Source organism: Protopterus annectens, chromosome 3.part0 (genome assembly GCF_019279795.1).
Source record: "Protopterus annectens isolate FY-2018-M chromosome 3.part0, PAN1.0, whole genome shotgun sequence".
Taxonomy (NCBI): domain Eukaryota; kingdom Metazoa; phylum Chordata; order Ceratodontiformes; family Protopteridae; genus Protopterus; species Protopterus annectens.
The window spans coordinates 223,888,614-223,905,910 of record NC_056731.1 but is presented as its reverse complement, the minus strand read 5'-3'; positions in this window follow the sequence as shown (position 1 = coordinate 223,905,910).

Genomic DNA, 17,297 nt, shown 5'->3' with positions numbered 1-17,297 from the left:
AGAGGATGAGGTTGAACAGTGTGTTTAGGTGGGGGGTTAGTTCATTCTGTAGTTCATGCAAGATGCAGTCTGGGACACCATCTGGCTCCATTGACGCTGTGCTTTTCTGTTTTTACCTGTGCGTCTGTGATTTCCGGGACACTACACTTTTCCGGTATTGTTGTGGGCCCTTTTGGGGGTGAGAGAGGGGTGAAGTTTGCACTGAATCTATCTGCCAGGATGTTGGCAATATCAGTAGGTTCGGTATATTTTGTGCTATTTTGCACTAACTCAGAGCATATCTGTGAGTTGCCACTTAGATTCTTGACATAGCTACAGAAGGCTTTGTGGTTATCTTTCGAATCCTTGGCTAGTTTTCTTTCGAAGTTAGCCTGATTTTATGAGGGACCTTAGTTTCTTACTGATACTAATCAGGGATGTCTTTCCTTCTTGGGATTTGCTTTTTTTCTGAACTAGTCTCCTCCTTCTATTGTATAGCTTGTTTATGGCAGGGGTCCACCAGACTGGTTTCCTTCTCTTAGGGGAGTGAGTCTTGGTTTTGCTAGGGATGGCATGATCCATGCATCCTTGTAAGTGCTCATAGAGTGCAGTTGTAAAGATTCCTGCATCTTGGACACTGTTATCCTTTAGCGTGGGGGCTGTGAAACTTACCATCTCTGTCTTAAGTAAGGTGAAGTTTGCTATAGAAAAGTTTTTCACTGTGGTTTCCTTGGTTGGAGGTGGTGGTGCGGTGTGGACATCCAGAGTGATTAGTTTATCTGATCTAACCAATGACATAGAAGCTGAAGCATCTGGATGGTCTGAGGACTCACCAAGAGACATAGCAGAGACATCTGGGTCCAAATGGACAATCAGAGCATCAGATTTAGTTTTCTTAAGCTTCTTTTTAAGCTGATGTGGGACATCTGAGTGAGAAGTATTGAATTCCATCTTAATAGGTGTGAGTTCCTTAAGTCTCTGATTTTCAAGATAAATCATAAGAGATGACAAATGGATCCTAAGAGTCTTAGGAACTGTAAGAATTGATAATACTGTACTGTACCGTAATTAGCTGGAAACACTGTATGCAATGAGACTGAGAAACGAAAGTCTTAATTACCCAAGCTTGTGCTGAACAGGTCCCAGTCTCTCCTTTATGGACCAAGTCTTGTGCACATTTCAGAATGAATTCTCCAAACACTGTAGTTCATTTAATAGGGTTTTATTAGATGTTCACAATATCTGAATACTGTCTTCATTAACAGTACTGATAAACAATTCAAGTTGTTGCACATCATATTCTGATTGTCCTGCATGACGTAAACTGACATAGTCTCTAGATATCCTGTTTTCTGTACTCAGGCTTGAGTGCTTGACATCTTCTCTGAAGTAACAGGTCGAACGAACTTACTAACCTTAACTGAACTGCTATCTTAAACACAACAGGGGTTGGGAGGGTGGCTAATGGTTAAGGTGTTTGCCTTACAAACACAAGGTGCAGGATTTGAGCCTCACAAGGGATAATTGGCTAGGCTCACAAGGGCAGTTAGCTTAGTACTAACCTATGAACAACATATTATATTGCTTCAGTCCAGTATTTTTATTTATTTTTTCTAACTTTGGTCTCAGGCTTTGTCTTGTATGTGCAACATTCCATTAAAGAACACTCTGTAGCTGACAAGATTATATTTTTTCCTTGAGCAAAAAACATTCTGTCTGAATACTTTATGCTTATCTTTTCTTTTTAATAAACTGTCTTCCATGCTTGGCCAGCAAGGTTAGTTTCCTTTCTGCTTAACTGTTTTTATGCATAAATGAAATACAATTTATTTTACCCTTTAGTCTGTCTAATGTCTAATAAATGGAAATCCCTAATCTAACAGGAAAAAAACACTGGTAAATAGTACATGTTATATAGGGTTTACCTTTGAAAGGTTGAAAATCAACCTACCGAATGGCTCTTTGTGCGAACCGGAATGACGAAAATCGTCAATCCGATCTGCAGCGAAGTTCGAAAATCAGCAAATCAAAAATCAGATTTGCTGATTTTCGAACTTCAGTTCGAAAGACATAGCGTAATGCAGGGGGGCAAGCCCCCCTGCACCCCCCTTACTTTATTATTCTAACTCCGAGGTCACACTACAGTGGGAAAAGGGTCCACTTACCGATCCCCACTATAGTGCACCTCGCACCAAAAATGCCGAATCTGCAATGAGCGAGCGTTACTGTGCATTCGCTCATTGCACATTTGATGTATTTTGGTTTCGGCCTTCCGGGCACTTGAAAAAGTCCTTTCAGACTTTTGAATTTCACACATGTGCATAACGCACATGTAAAGTTAAACCGTTATATAGTCATGATTGGTTCCTAGGCAAAATAAACATTTAGTATGATTGTCCCTGAAAGGTATTTGCCTCAAACAATCATTTACCCTTCTTAGTTAACATGAAAAAGGATTAATTTTAGTCAAAAATTATGAAAAAGAGGACTATTCCCCAGTGGGGATGCATATCTTCCCTAGTCAAATGGAACCAGCAATGATCATAGGTCTGACAGACTGACACTGAAACACAGGTTCAGTGTTCAAGCTTGCTGTGAGAAAGCTCTGAAGCACTTTGCACTTGTACATCCTTTATGTACCACATAGCCTTAGCATGCTTTGCTCATATATCAGACATATGGCATGAGAAGAAGACATCTAGACTTTGGTATCCTACCTGGAGGTATGGCTATCTCTGGGGGGATCTCCCACTTGTTAGTAATGCTGCTGCAGTGACCATGGGAAGGGCATTAATAAGAGTACCAGGCAGCCTGATCTCATGGAAAGTGAACTTCTATATAAGGAACTGCAGAACATAACCAAGCATACAGCTGCTGTGGAAGTAATGTACAACAGCAGATATAGTGCCACGCTGAAGTTTGAATTGGATAATGAAAACATACAGCTGAGCTCTGAGATGGAAAAGAAAGAATTAGATGACAGAAAAAATTAACCAGAATTTTTGCCAGTAGAAAAACTAGGGAGAGGTCAAGGAATGGAAACTGACAATGCATTAAAAGATAAGCCCTTTGATACAAAGCAGACCCTTGTAACAAGAGGGAGATGATGATCTGGATGGCCCTGATGTTGAGCAAGAAAATTACATCAGGATTGTACTAGAGTCTCCAGAACAGCAAATATGAATACAATAAAACCCAGTGAAGTGAGTTTTAATGCTGAAAATTACTCGTCTGTTACTTGATTCACATCATATAGTCAAAGAGGGAATTATTAACAGCATCAAGCCCAGTGCTCTGAACTTACTAATAAAAGAAGTAAACATAAGCTTAATGCATTGACCAAACTGGTATCCCAGAATGAAAAAATTACAAAAAGAGGACCGTGTGTGGACTAAGGCATCTATGGTGGTAGAGTCTTTCCAAAAATGTACATTTTGCCAGAAATTGTCCCAACTAGGACTGCTGAAGAGCAATATTAAACTTTGACGGACATCCCACTTGATAATATCATTGTTGACTAATGACCCCTATGAGTATGAAAGATGGTGAATTAAGCAGAACTTACATTCAGTCTTTTTCAGCACCAGATCAAACAGGAATATTATAAAATCAACAAAAGGTGGAATGAAATGGACAGAAAGTCCCTTACAATGTCCTCTTTGTCTCTGGTGAAACTCAAATTTCTACAAGTAAAAGGCTTAGAGGATGCCTGTTATTTGATGGGAAAGCCTGACATGAACCTTTGCACTAAATCTATCTTGATTTGTTGATATGGATAAGGATTTAAAAGTTTGGAAAAAACATAAACTTTAATGGGGTTATGGTACAGAAAGACGCCTGTTGGAACCTATAAAAAGAATTACTCTCTCTTGGCTCCACAAAAAAGGGTCTTACCCCATTCTACCACAGAATCTGATTCCCTGATTACTTTCCCCCTGTGAATCTGAGGAAGACGTGATTGCTGTACTCAGCATTACAGAAGAAAAGAGAGAAAAGTCATGATCGAGTGCAACCAACAGACTGTTACAGCAGGTTCCTGACATTTTATGGGCAATACATTCTAATGAGGTAGGTCTGGTGAAATATGCTATACCTGTGAAAATATGTGTAGGTCCTACACTTCCTCATATAGCACAGTACCCTTTAAAACCTGAAGCAGAAAAGGGAATCAAACCTGTGATTGAATCTCTGCTCCAGCTGAGAATCACGGCCGGCCTTAGGCATAGGCAAACTAGGCGACTGCCTAGGGCGCCGTACAGCGGGGCCTCATAATGGGTGGAATTTTATGTATTTATTGATTTAATTTACTGTACTTTTGTTATTTTGCAATCTTCTCAGCACCTTGTCCCTGAGTGAAGGGCACCGAGAAGATCGCAAAATAACAAAACCATAGGGCGAAGGGAAGGGGAAAGTGCCCTCCCACTTTTATAGCTTCAGGTTGGCCAGGAGGCTGGCTTCAGCAAATAAAAAAAAAAAACTGTTGTCATGCGCAGAACTTAAGTTAGTTCAGTGAAGAGAGGGGTTAAGGTCATGCGTGCATGTGTGGCCGTTCAGATTCAATATAAGGTAAGTCTTAAGTGTGAGTCTATGTGTAAGTTAAGCCATTCATTTCTGTTCGTGAGGGAAAGTGTGTCTATGTGTATATGTGTCTGCATGTAATTTAAATTAGTCATTCTGTTACTATGAGTGTGTGTGTGTGTGTGTGTGTGTGTGTGTGTGTGTGTGTGTGTGTGTGTGTGTGTGTTGTGTGAGAGAGTATGTGTGTGTTAATTTGTGGGAACTGTGTGCTTGTGTCTTTGCTTTTTGCTGAGACCTGTGGAGATGGATGAGACTGGCATCAGGATCGTGAACATTTATTGTTTAGCAATGTCTAGAAAAAAATCAGGAGATATTTTAAAATCTCTCTCGAGCTTTTCCGGTCTTTGTGTGTGATACAAAGATGAAAGTGATCCTCAGGTTAACATGGTAATGTCAGAGTCTCATCTGATAGGCATGCCATGAGGCTGTTAGAAGGTTTGTTTGGCTAAGAGACAGGGCAGATATTTAGGCATGAGTTCAAAAGGAATTGCTCTGGAGGTGATGATGAGGGTAATCTGTTTCTACTCTTCAGGTAAAAGTTGTCTAGGTGAGTTTTGTGTGCTGATTTAATGAGAGTTGTTTTCCTAGCCATCTATATTGTTTACTATTGTTTGTTTTCCTGATGTCCGGCCCTGGATTTGAGTCCTTCGATGACTTCCAGATGAAGCCATCCAAACATACAGCATGTAGAACAGCTGCCAGTTTATGGCTGAGGATATAAAGGAACTCAAGGCGTGTTTCTGAATGGATGTAAAGGGGTAGTGGTTATGTCATTGCCCTTTCTTCTTTCTTTTCTGCGGCCAGCTTTGGCAGCCTGCTACTTTAAGGTCAGAATACTTGGCTATTACTTTTGCCATCATATAGTTAAATAAAGGAGGCTTTCTTGAGCTATTTGAATTGGGTGGATATAGTGTGAATATTAAAGCTCCTTTATAGCTGTAGCACCTAATTTATTGTTCCATATTTTAGAAGTGAAAGAATCTGCTTTCTTTTTGCTTACTTTTGTTGACAACTCAGAACAAAATCTGTAACTGCAAGTTTTTAGAGTTGTTTAACTATTGTATTAGTTTATGCACTGCACAGTTGTATATTTACCTCTTTTTATTTTTAGAAAACAGTAGTGCCTTCTAGTCAAACAAATCTTGTGAGACATTTTATGTTTGTCATATAGAACTCACTATAGCAGTGTGCCTGCTCCATAGCTTAATGTAGTAGACCACATTTATGTGCTTCATGCATGTCTTTTGGTACAACTATAGTAAGGATGGTGTGAGTGGCACCCTATTTTGGTTTTACCATCCCAGAATGACAAAAAAAGCATCTCCATAACTCAGCTGAGGGGTAAAAGGTCTTTAGGTTAAGCACAGAACTATTAAATATATACATTACATATGTAAAAACGTATTGTTAAGCTAGTGCTCCAAGCTACTTAAATGATCATCAGAAATACTTTTGAGTTTCAAGGAATGATTGTTCTGCCTAGTATCTTGCACTTGAAAAATCCACACCTTTACCCCACCCTTCAGAATTCTTTGTTTATGTGTACAACTCAGGATATAATTTAAAACTGCATATTGTCAGTACAGTTCAGATTAAGGATCACATTATTTATTTTGTCCTTAAACAGACTACATTATTGTATGTGCACTTTCCACTTTCTTTTTATGGCACTGAGGGACTTATTTTTATTTAGATCTGGGCTATGAAAACAATGAATTTCACTCTAGCAAGAAGGATTACATGAAATTTATTTTATGACCAGAATTCAGAAAAAAATGATAGCACATCTGCTTAACAAAAAATAATATGTTTAAAACTGAAGAGAGTGGCCCACAGGTGATTAAGCCTGTAATAGTAGACAAATCAGTGCTAGAGCTACATAAGTAAGCAATTCACTTGCAGAGGTAGTATGAATACTGTAAAGACTTGGGTAGTACTGTAACAGGTCACATGACTTAGGCTCATTAGTGTACATATAGCACATTCACAATGATGCAGTTTCATACATATATTGTCATACCATTCCAGACACAGCCGAGACCCCAAACAATGTCTAAACAGCAAACTCTGTGCTATGTTTGCATTAAAAATGGAAAGGAATTGGGTGAATAGGACTGTAGAAAGCAGGAAAGAGTAAGCAGATGAACATATAGAAGGACAATGAGAAGGAAAGAGTGATATGCAGTAGGGGAGGAGAGGTATTTTCTTGTGGGACAGGTGCCCTTTTATAAGAAAAATAAAGAGGACAAGTAGCATGAGGGTGGTGTGGGTAGGAAAAAGGATATAGTGATGGCAGCAACAGCAGACAAACTGATGCAAAAGGGCAGCAGGCACTGAATTTATAGATAAAGCATTAAAATGTAAAGTTGTTTGTCAGTAGCAACCTCTTTATTAGTTACAGATTTCTTTGATGTAGAATTATTCAGATGGTTTTACTTCTGCAGAAATTGCGCATATGGAGCAATATTGGTGGATTGTAATGACAGAAGTCTTGAGTGGCCTTTTATGGTTGAAATTTTCTGAAATGGGCAGTTATTGGTTCATATATTTTGTTTCATTGCTTATTAAAAGAATGTTTAAAACTACAAATTTAAACCCCATTCTAACAAGTGGTGCTCTATTATACAAGGAATATAATTTAATACAGTCAGGAAGATGAATCAAAAAACAAATACGTGTATGCATGGCCCTAAAAAATGTGTGCAAGCTGTCTGTTTTGAAAACAGCCCAAAGGTAAACTTAATCCTCCACTGGCCAGATGCATTTTCTATGAATCTGGGTTTTCATGCTATTTTAATGAATGTGAGTTTTGCCGTTTCAATGAGTATGAGTTTCAAGGGCAGAGAAGTTTACAGCTCATGCTAAATCTGTATTCATTGCGAGGCTGTATTGTTTGTTTAGCAAATGGCTATTTGTGTTTGTGTTATTTTATTTTATTTCAATATCTGTAAACATTGGGGAAGTAAATAAGAAAACAATATGCATACTGATAGATTTGAACAATGTGTATGGTAACTGGTGAGAAATAGTCAAGTAATGGAACACTGGAATGGCTGGGGAAGGGGCTGCTGTTGGAGGGTGGGGGTTGCTGCAAGAGGGGTTGCTCGGGGGGGTAGGGCCCTATTTGATTATGATCCAGTTCTGGTATTTAAAGTAGGAAATACGTATACAAAGGTAGTTGCAGTTTAACTACATTACAATGTATTTTTTTCTTATCCATTTAAATGATTTAAGGAAATTACTGGAGTGGCTTTCTTGGGGAGTGACTTACCCGTGGGTGTGGCTCAAATAGGGTTGTTTTGTGAGTATGTTGTGGGTACGGCGTAAGGGGGCGCCAGAGCACTACTTCGCCTAGGGTGTCATTTCAGCTAAGGCCGGCCCTGCTGAGAATTATAGCAAAAGCTTCAGTTATGATCACTTTACTTAGGTACTTAGGACACTTAATATCATGCAGATAGAGAGAGGCATCTCTTGCCTTCATGTGTTGGAAGCTATTATAAAAGCACCTTGTCCTGTTCCTCAGAAGCAACTATGAGCTTTTTAGGTATGGCTGGATACTGTAGGCATTGGATACCAAATTATGCAGACGTTGCTAGAACTTTGACTGACATGCTTATACAAGCCACACCAGAGCCTTTGCCCTGGAAAGAAAAGGAATAAACTGCTTTTACTTTCTGAAAACCAGCCTTTGCTACAGCCCCAGCCTTAAGACTTCCAGATTATAAGAAACCTTTCACCTTGCTCTGTCATGAAAAGGGGGGGGGGCGGGTATGCAGAAGGGGTGCTAGTTCAAAAACATTTAAACCTATTACATATTACAGTTCATTGCTAGACCCAGTGGCTAGAGGGTTAATGGGCTGCCTGCAGACAGTAGCAGCTGCTGCACTGATGGTAGAACAATTTGCAGCATTGGTCCTAGGACACAGAATTATAGTTGCAATTCCCCATGCAGTATCCGCACTGTTTTTAAAATTTAAAGTGCAGCACCTCTCAACTGCTAGGCTGATAAATTATGAGCTGCTGCTAATTTCATGCCCTTCAGTCACCATTGAGCGATGCCAGGTACTGAACCCAATATCCCTCCTGTCCATGACAGCAGATGGTGAACTGCATGACTGTATAATTGTGACTAACCATGTGCTTTCTCATAGACTTGATTTGAAAGATACTCCAATGGACAATGCAGAAAAGGAACTGTTCATGGATAGATCATGTGGAAGAGACAGGGATGAAAATCTAGCAGCAGGCATAACTATACACACTGAAAATACCATATTGTGTCAGGAAAGATTACAAGGAGTTACTTCTGCACATGTTGCTGAGTTGATTGTGTTAACAAAGCATGCAAATTAGCTAAAAATAAAATTGAGAACATTTATACTGACAGCCATTATGGGTTTGGGTAGTCCATGACTGGAGAATTGTGGAGACAGAGAGGATTTTTAGCTTCTGCAGGTACTAAGATAAACATGGAAAGTTTGTACAGGACTTATTAGAATACTTTATTATTACCAAAGGTTTTAGAAATAGTTAAAGTGCATGCTCACAAATATTGTAAAAGGTAATTGACTAGCAGATTATGAAGTCAAGCAGGCTGCTTGTTTGAATGTCACTAGAAATGTTGTTTTTGTTATGCATTAAACAAATGCAAAACAATCCTTGCAATTTTAAAGAGTGGATTACTTTGCAGAATAAAGCTTCATAGGCTGAGAAAAAGAGGTGGATCAGTGCTGGTTGTAAAAGACAAAATAATCTATTATGGGTACATTCTGATGGCAGGATAGTAGAACTTTATCCATTCTATCCTGGTTGATAAGGATATACCACTTACGGAATCACATTAGTAAGAATAAACTTCTTAATCTTATTCAGCGGGATTAGTTTGCCCCTCTTTCTCAGTCTGTAATTAGTCATGTAAATAATTGTGAAATGTGTCTGTCACATAATATTGCACCCCCTGTGAAGACAGTTTGTTCACCTGCTGCAATGTGCTACATTCCAATACATATTGGTCATCATTTGTATCATTTCTTCATGGGTGGAAGCTTATCCATAAGCTGAGTGTGATGCTGAAACAGTAGTAAAGAAACTGCTAAGGGAATTTATTCCTCGATTTGGGGAACCTCATACTATTAATTCAAGCAGAGGTACCCATTTTACCACTTAAATCATTCAAAAGATATGTAAAGTGTTTAAAACTTTTTTGCGGTTACATTGTCCCCACCATCCACAGTCAAAGGAAAAGGTCTTAAAATCAGAATTAGCAACATTTGTAGAGAGACAGGACTGAAATGGCCAGATACTTTGCTTCTGGCTTTAATGAATAGATGGGAAATTGTAAACGCTACTCAGAAATTAAGCCCGTATGAAATTCTTATGGGCCGTCCCATGAGAATGTCACCTTTTCCACCAGTTACAAACTGATATTTATGGTCTATTTTATATATTCGAGTGCTTAAATGTCCGAATTACTAAAGACTGAACTTTAGTGAGCGAACATTTACATGTTCGAATATTTTTAAAAAATTTAAAAAAAAAAAATAATAAAAAAAAAAACCTAAAAGATATGTAAAGTGTTTAAAACTTTTTTGCGGTTACATTGTCCCCACCATCCACAGTCAAAGGAAAAGGTCTTAAAATCAGAATTAGCAACATTTGTAGAGAGACAGGACTGAAATGGCCAGATACTTTGCTTCTGGCTTTAATGAATAGATGGGAAATTGTAAACGCTACTCAGAAATTAAGCCCGTATGAAATTCTTATGGGCCGTCCCATGAGAATGTCACCTTTTCCACCAGTTACAAACTGATATTTATGGTCTATTTTATATATTTGAGTGCTTAAATGTCCGAATTACTAAAGACTGAACTTTAGTGAGCGAACATTTACATGTTCGAATATTTTTAAAAAATTAAAAAAAAAATAATAAAAAAAAAACCTAAAGGGTCTATTCAGAGGGACAAGCCTCCCCTGCACCCCCCACACCCCCCGCTACTTAAATATACCAACTCCAAGATCGCGCTACAGTGTAGGAAATGGGAAATTTTCCATTTTCGCACTGTAGCACACTGAAGTGCGATCTCGGAGTTGGTATATTTAAGTAGCGTGTTAGTGCAGGGCTTGCCCCTGCTTACACCCTTTACTTTTTCTTTTTCTTTTTTGTTAATATTTATTTTTAATATATTCGAACATTTAATTGTTCGATCGTTAAAGTTCGATCTTTAGTGATTCGAACAATTAAGCGTTCGAATATATAAAATAAACCCGATATTTACCGATGAAGCTTTGCTGGACTATTGTTCAAAACTCATTTCTGTTTTGCAGACTTTTTATAAAAGAGTAAAAAAGGCTCTCCCATGTCCAGCCACTATCTCTTGTCATGAACTACAGCCAGATGATCGGGACTATGTGAAGGTGTTCCAAAGCAAATCTTCTTTGGAACCACAATGGAGGGGACCTCATCTCACTCTCCTAACTACTCATACTGCAGTAAAATATGCCAGAATACACAATTCACATTGCAAGAAAATCTGCTTGATGTCTCCTGAGTCTACAGAAAATAGTGCCACAGCTCCTTCTGGTGACATCACTGAGTCTCCTCCTTCTGTTGCTTTCGATCAACATGAGACAAAACTTGCTTCTTTGAAAGCTGCACCAATATTCCACTGACATAAATGTTTCTAACTGCTGGGTGTGTGGATTTGCTCCTCTTTGTGCCAAAGTGGGCATTCTAATGTTACCTGTCCCTGTGCAACAGACTTATTTAGAAAAGCAAATTGCTGTGGAAAATCAAGCCTGGCCTAACGTTATGGACTGGACTATGAAAATATATTACTATTTTGCATCAACACAAGGTGATACTTGTTATAACAGAAAAGGAACTGTGTGAGTAGATTACAGCAGCTGCAATGACACCCCTAATTAGACATTATTAATGGAGTTTGAACTGAAAACATATGGCTGGGGGAAAGGAATGGGAATGTTGGACAATTATTATTACATCTATGGTGACTGTGCCTACCCCTGGTTATCCAGAAACTATTTTTTCATTCCTTTTCTGTACCTGCTGGAAGATTACAAAATAAGAGGACAATAAATTTTGCTGAACGAGTCATAGCATTCTTTTCTCCACAGTATGGCCTATTGCAAACTATGCATGAAGTGAATCAGCTGTCCTTTATATTAGCTGAAATGGCTAATACGACTTCAGAGCACATTTGCATTGGAAATAGAGAACTGACTTAAGTTTGAGCCACAGCCTTATAAAACAGAATAGCTCTTGATTACATACTGGCTTTGAAGGGAGGAGTTTGCCATCTGATCAGAAAATGGTGCTTTATATTTGTCAGATTTTCATGAAGAACAAGAAAAGTTGGTTGACTTTATGGAACAATTGGCTATTAATATGACTAAACCTGAGTCTGGCTGGACCTTGTTTGGGTGGTTTGGTAATATATTTGGAATTCTTTATACAAGCGTAATGCAAAGTATAATTACTTTTACCATAACCTTGCTTTTCATAGCTCTTGCATACTCTGTTATTAAGAATTTATTAGTGAACTACTTTATTAGGAAAAGTTCTCATGCAATGGTTATTATTCCTGAACAAAAGCATCACTGGGCTTATATGCTTGACAATGACACGATTCAGAATAATCTGGGATTGCGATGCTTTATAGCATCAGAGGGAGGAACTGAAATTGATATGTTATTTTTATGTCTATTAATGCTCATTTTAATATCCTGCTAGCTTAAAGTACCGCAACGGTGTCATACATTTTTACTATTTAGCTAAGAAGAACAGTTTGACTTTGTTAGAGTTCATTAGAGATTAGCAAACAGATGGTAAATGTTTCTTGTAATTATTTAACCTTGAAAGGAAGTTAGATACTTTGTACCTGTAAACGACAAGTCTGCTGAAAGAGAAACACACAGACCATGTCAAGAGTAAAGCATGAGAAACATCCTCCCATGTACATACCTTGTTACCTGTTTACGTCTTTCAGCCCTGGAAACCTGTTTGTGTTTTAATCTCAAACTGAGAAAGCTTTGAACTAATCTTTTTTTTTTCTATGTTTAAGTTTATATAATGGTAGAGCATTTCCCTTGGTGTAATTTAACTAACTCTTAAAAAGAGTTGCATCCGAGCATACAGTTGAATCTCTTTATTTTGAGATATTCCAGTATCATGGAACTTTATAGCAAATAATAACTTAGCATCCAGAATCTCTATAACAGTCTGTGTTTTGAATTGATCTCCTAACAAGTGCTCCTTTTCAATATCATGGCTCTGTTACAGTGACCTGTTTGAGGGGATGTAAAATGTCATATGTGGCTGAGGAAATAAAGTTTTTACTTAGTAAACCTATGAGGTATGATGTAGTTATTGTGGTAGGTGGTAAATATAGCATGGGCAAAGCTAACACTGATGATTTTCAAAGCATACAGCTGCTACAATGAACAACTCTTTGTTGGTCAAATTAACCAAGTTTAATACTTCACTTCATAGTTCCTTTTTGCCACAGGGTCAGTAGATTATGGAGCTCCCCGCCTTTTTTATTAGAAGTGCATACAGCCTGGAGTGTTTTAAAAAATATCTAGAAACTTGGTTTTATAACAGAGTTTTTTTTTTATTCTGGACTATCACTTGGAAAACTGTTGTGTAGCCCATAGTGGGCCCTGAGTTTGAATAGCTTTACATTGAACATTAATTATTGCCATTAAATTAAGTGTAATCCATGACCTTTCCTACCAAATACCAGTTTTAGAAGGGATTAGGAAGGACAGATCAAATTTTTGATCGAAACTCAGGGACATCCCTGAAAATTAATGATAGTTGAGAGGTATGTATGCACCTTTGCCATGCTCCAAGGAGAGCTGTTTAAATGAGGAAAAAAAATCAAATCCAAAACCAATCACACCAAGGGAAATGCTCCACCATTACATCAACTATAAAACTGTGTGCTGGCAGCCAAATTAAAGCAAAACATATATTCCACATTTACTGTGTGGAGAAACTTATCTTAAAACTGCCTTCACAAATAGCCTCTCTTTCTACTGTATATGTGTGTGTATGTTTATTATTTTATATATTTTTTTTTAAATATGTCCATGCCACCATGCAAACAATGAACAACTAATGTCAGGTATTGTCCAGAAAAACAAGATTTGGAAGGGACAGGTCAAATTCTGAGACAAAAAAGGGGCAGGCGCTTTACAAAAAAAAAAAAAAACTGACAATTGAGATGCATGAGAGGAAATCTCATCGGTGCTGGATAGGAAGATAACCCAAGCAAGAGCCTGCACACAGACAATATTGCAATCATGATTCCTGCACCTAGTGACAGTCAATATGAGAGTGCCATGTAAACTTGAAAAAGAACTGCCAAATGGATAAGTGATTGACAAAATGTAGGCGATTAAAAGACTAGCACACTACAATTATCTCCCTGTTTTTTTTTTTTTTTTTACAATTATCAACTAAACGATGATCCTCTAGAAAAGTATACCAGGCAACCAAGGCATCTTGTTAAATCTCAAGCAAAAAAAAAAAAATCAAACCAGCTACATCAAAGACCACAACTGATTAACAACCACTATAGGAGGAAAGAACCTGTCCCTGCTTGACCTCACAAGAGCAAAGAATCACAAAAGTAAAACACAATAAACTTTTACTGTTACTCTACGCTCTACTATAATTTAAAGTTAATATAGTATATATTATATGTTCACAGTGTAGAACAAGTGGGCAAAATGTGGAACACATTGACAGCCACATAACTACAACCAATAAGTTCACAGAATGCTTAAAATATGTTACTTTAAACTTATTAAAAAATATTTTAATGGATTGATATGATTCAGTATTATTTATTACGGATATCATTTGAAAGATTTATTAACGTTAAATGTATGACAGAACCTTTTCATGTGGAACTATGAAGAACATGCTCCTTTTAAGACTCAAAATGAGGAATGAGATACACTTGAAAAGTATGTTTATATATATATGTATATATATATATATATATATATATATATATATATATATATATATGTGTGTGTGTGTGTGTGTGTGTGTGTGTGTGTGTGTGTGTGTGTGTGTGTTGTTTTATAATCCTAGGCTGCAAAGTCCCTACCTAGTTGCAAGTCAGCAGCTTTCTTGAACTGATAAGAGCCCTACAGCTGCCGTTACATGCAGGTATATCATAAGTTGAAAGGCAGATCACCCCTGAGTGGCACAGGACAAGAAGGATTGTGACTCAAACCTTGTAAAACCAATACCAATATCTGTATATGTATGGCACATGAGAATATATACTACTCACAGAAATATACAAGTCAGCTGTGACCTGAGAGTAAGTCTGTGTTTATGGACTATACCAACAAAAAATGATTAAAATTAGACACTGTAATAAGTTCTAAGTGAAAATTAACAATAGCAAGTAATACCCAAAACAAAATTACTTTCTCAACACTTATTGCACAAATATATGATTTGCAACTAGCAGCTATAAGAACAGAATTTAGCTTTTTCCACTTAACTCAGAAGCTACAGGAACACATGAACACAGCAGTGGAAGAACACCTCTGATTTGTTGGTCTTATCTTACTGTTAGTATTTGCCATTTTGTTATTTACCCACAATTCCCCTTGTCCTTCAGCCCTAAGTATTCTTGAGCCTCTTTATTCATTGGCATTTCATCACTGCCTTTGGCTAAGAAGTCAAGGGTATAGCATTTACTCTATAATTTTATAATATTTTTCAAATTTGCTACCCAAGTGAATGTGCTGATCTGAAGACTCTTTGCAGCCACAACCTAGACACAAGGTAGGATATAAAAATTATATACAGCAGATATTTCATAATATTTCATATTTTATATCCATTCAGTTATAACAAACAAGGCAGGACATCTATTTTGCAAAAAGGCAGTATATGTTTATGTAAAAGGTACATATAATAATGGTAATGCTCACTGTTTTCTTCATGTATACGTTCGTACAATATGAACATGCATGTAGTATGTATAGTTAGCGTGCTACCAGCAGGACATATTTGTAAAATACTTGCTGAGACATCTTAACTAAATAAGTTTGATACAAACGAACAACTTATCTCAATGTAAACTGTAAGGATTTGGGCAGGTTTCTGTTAAGCTGATATTGTAAAACTAGATTATTCATGTTGTATCTGTTAGAAGGTAAGCATGATATAATAATATAAAGTTTTGTTGGCATCTATTCTATACTTGTTTAGGACCATATGTAAGAATTGACAATCTGTGACTTAAATGTTGTATTTTGCAATAAACTTAAGCATGCAATGTGGGCATGGGAGGAAATAAAGAATAGTTGTGTAAAATCTTACTGTAACCATAGAAGTCCTTCACTTCTATATGCTGCAGTATTCATAACATGAGGGGAGACTGCCCCCAGCTGACTCGTACGTCCGGCCAGTATACAAAAGTTAATGCTACTGTTTGGTACATGCAATGCCACATATCAGCTAGTGTATGTCAGCTATAAAGACACGTCAGGTATAAAGCAGACATCAGCATGTACCAATGTCAGAACTGAATACCGCAAAAACACCAGCTTGAGCAAAGGTGAGGAAAACATGTTTCCAGGGGCTAGGCAAGTATCAGGGGAAAGGCAGGGGGGCAAGTAATACAGCAGCATATAGAAGAGAAGGGCATCTATTGTTATGGTAAGGTTTTGCACAACTATTCTCTGTCCTTCTATTCATATGCTGCAGTATTCATAACATGAGGGAGAGTGCCAAAGCTCATGCAGAGGAAGAAGTGGGTGGAGGAACAGAAGCATTTTCTACAAAGCCATGCAGAATAGCTCTTGCAAATCCAGCCCTAGACCCGGAGATGACATCTACTTTGCAGTGTTTAGTGAAAGTATGAAAAGAAGGCCAGGTAGCTGCCTCCAGGATAGAGTAAGACCTTTAAAGAAGGTGCAAGAGGAGGACACTGCTCGAGTGGAATGTGCCCTCACAGGAGAAGAAAGAGTTTTTCCACTGGCCAAATAACAAAGAAATGGCTTTAGAAATCAAGGAGGAGATAGTCTGCTTGGAAACAGGTTGATCCAGAGTCCTTGGGTGATAAGAAGCAAACAGACGATCAGACTTACGGATAGGATTAGTTTTAGTCAGGTTGTATCTGAGCTGCCTGTGCACATCCAAAGTGTGAAGAATCCTCTCAATGGAAGATTAGGCAAAAGGAAAAAAGGTTGGAAGGTTGATAGACTGATTGAGGGATAACTCATTAACCACCTTGGGCATAAAGGAGGGGGTTAGTATGTGGAAGGCTGTGAAGAGGGATGCAGTCATCAAAACCCGTAACCCCCGAAACCCTTCTGGCAGAAGTAATTGCTAGGAGAAGAACAGTTTTCCATGTGCAATGTTGTAGGGAAGAAGAACTTGTTGGCTCAAATTGGGCCAGGTTAAGTTTTTCCAAAACAAAATTGAGATCCCAAGGAGGAAGAACTGGTTTCCTTGGTGTTCTGATGTGAAGGACGCCTTGTAAGAACAGTTTAACTTTCAACCTAGAAGCTAAAGGCGGAGACATAGGCAGACATGCAGAGACAGCAGAAAGATGGGCTTTTACTGAAAGGTAAGACAGCTAAACCTTCATCAATTCACTCATATGGACAAAACCGCTGGGACATCCTCTAACAGTGGTTGTAAATCCTTCTGTATACACCAGATGGAAAACCTCTTCCATTTGGAA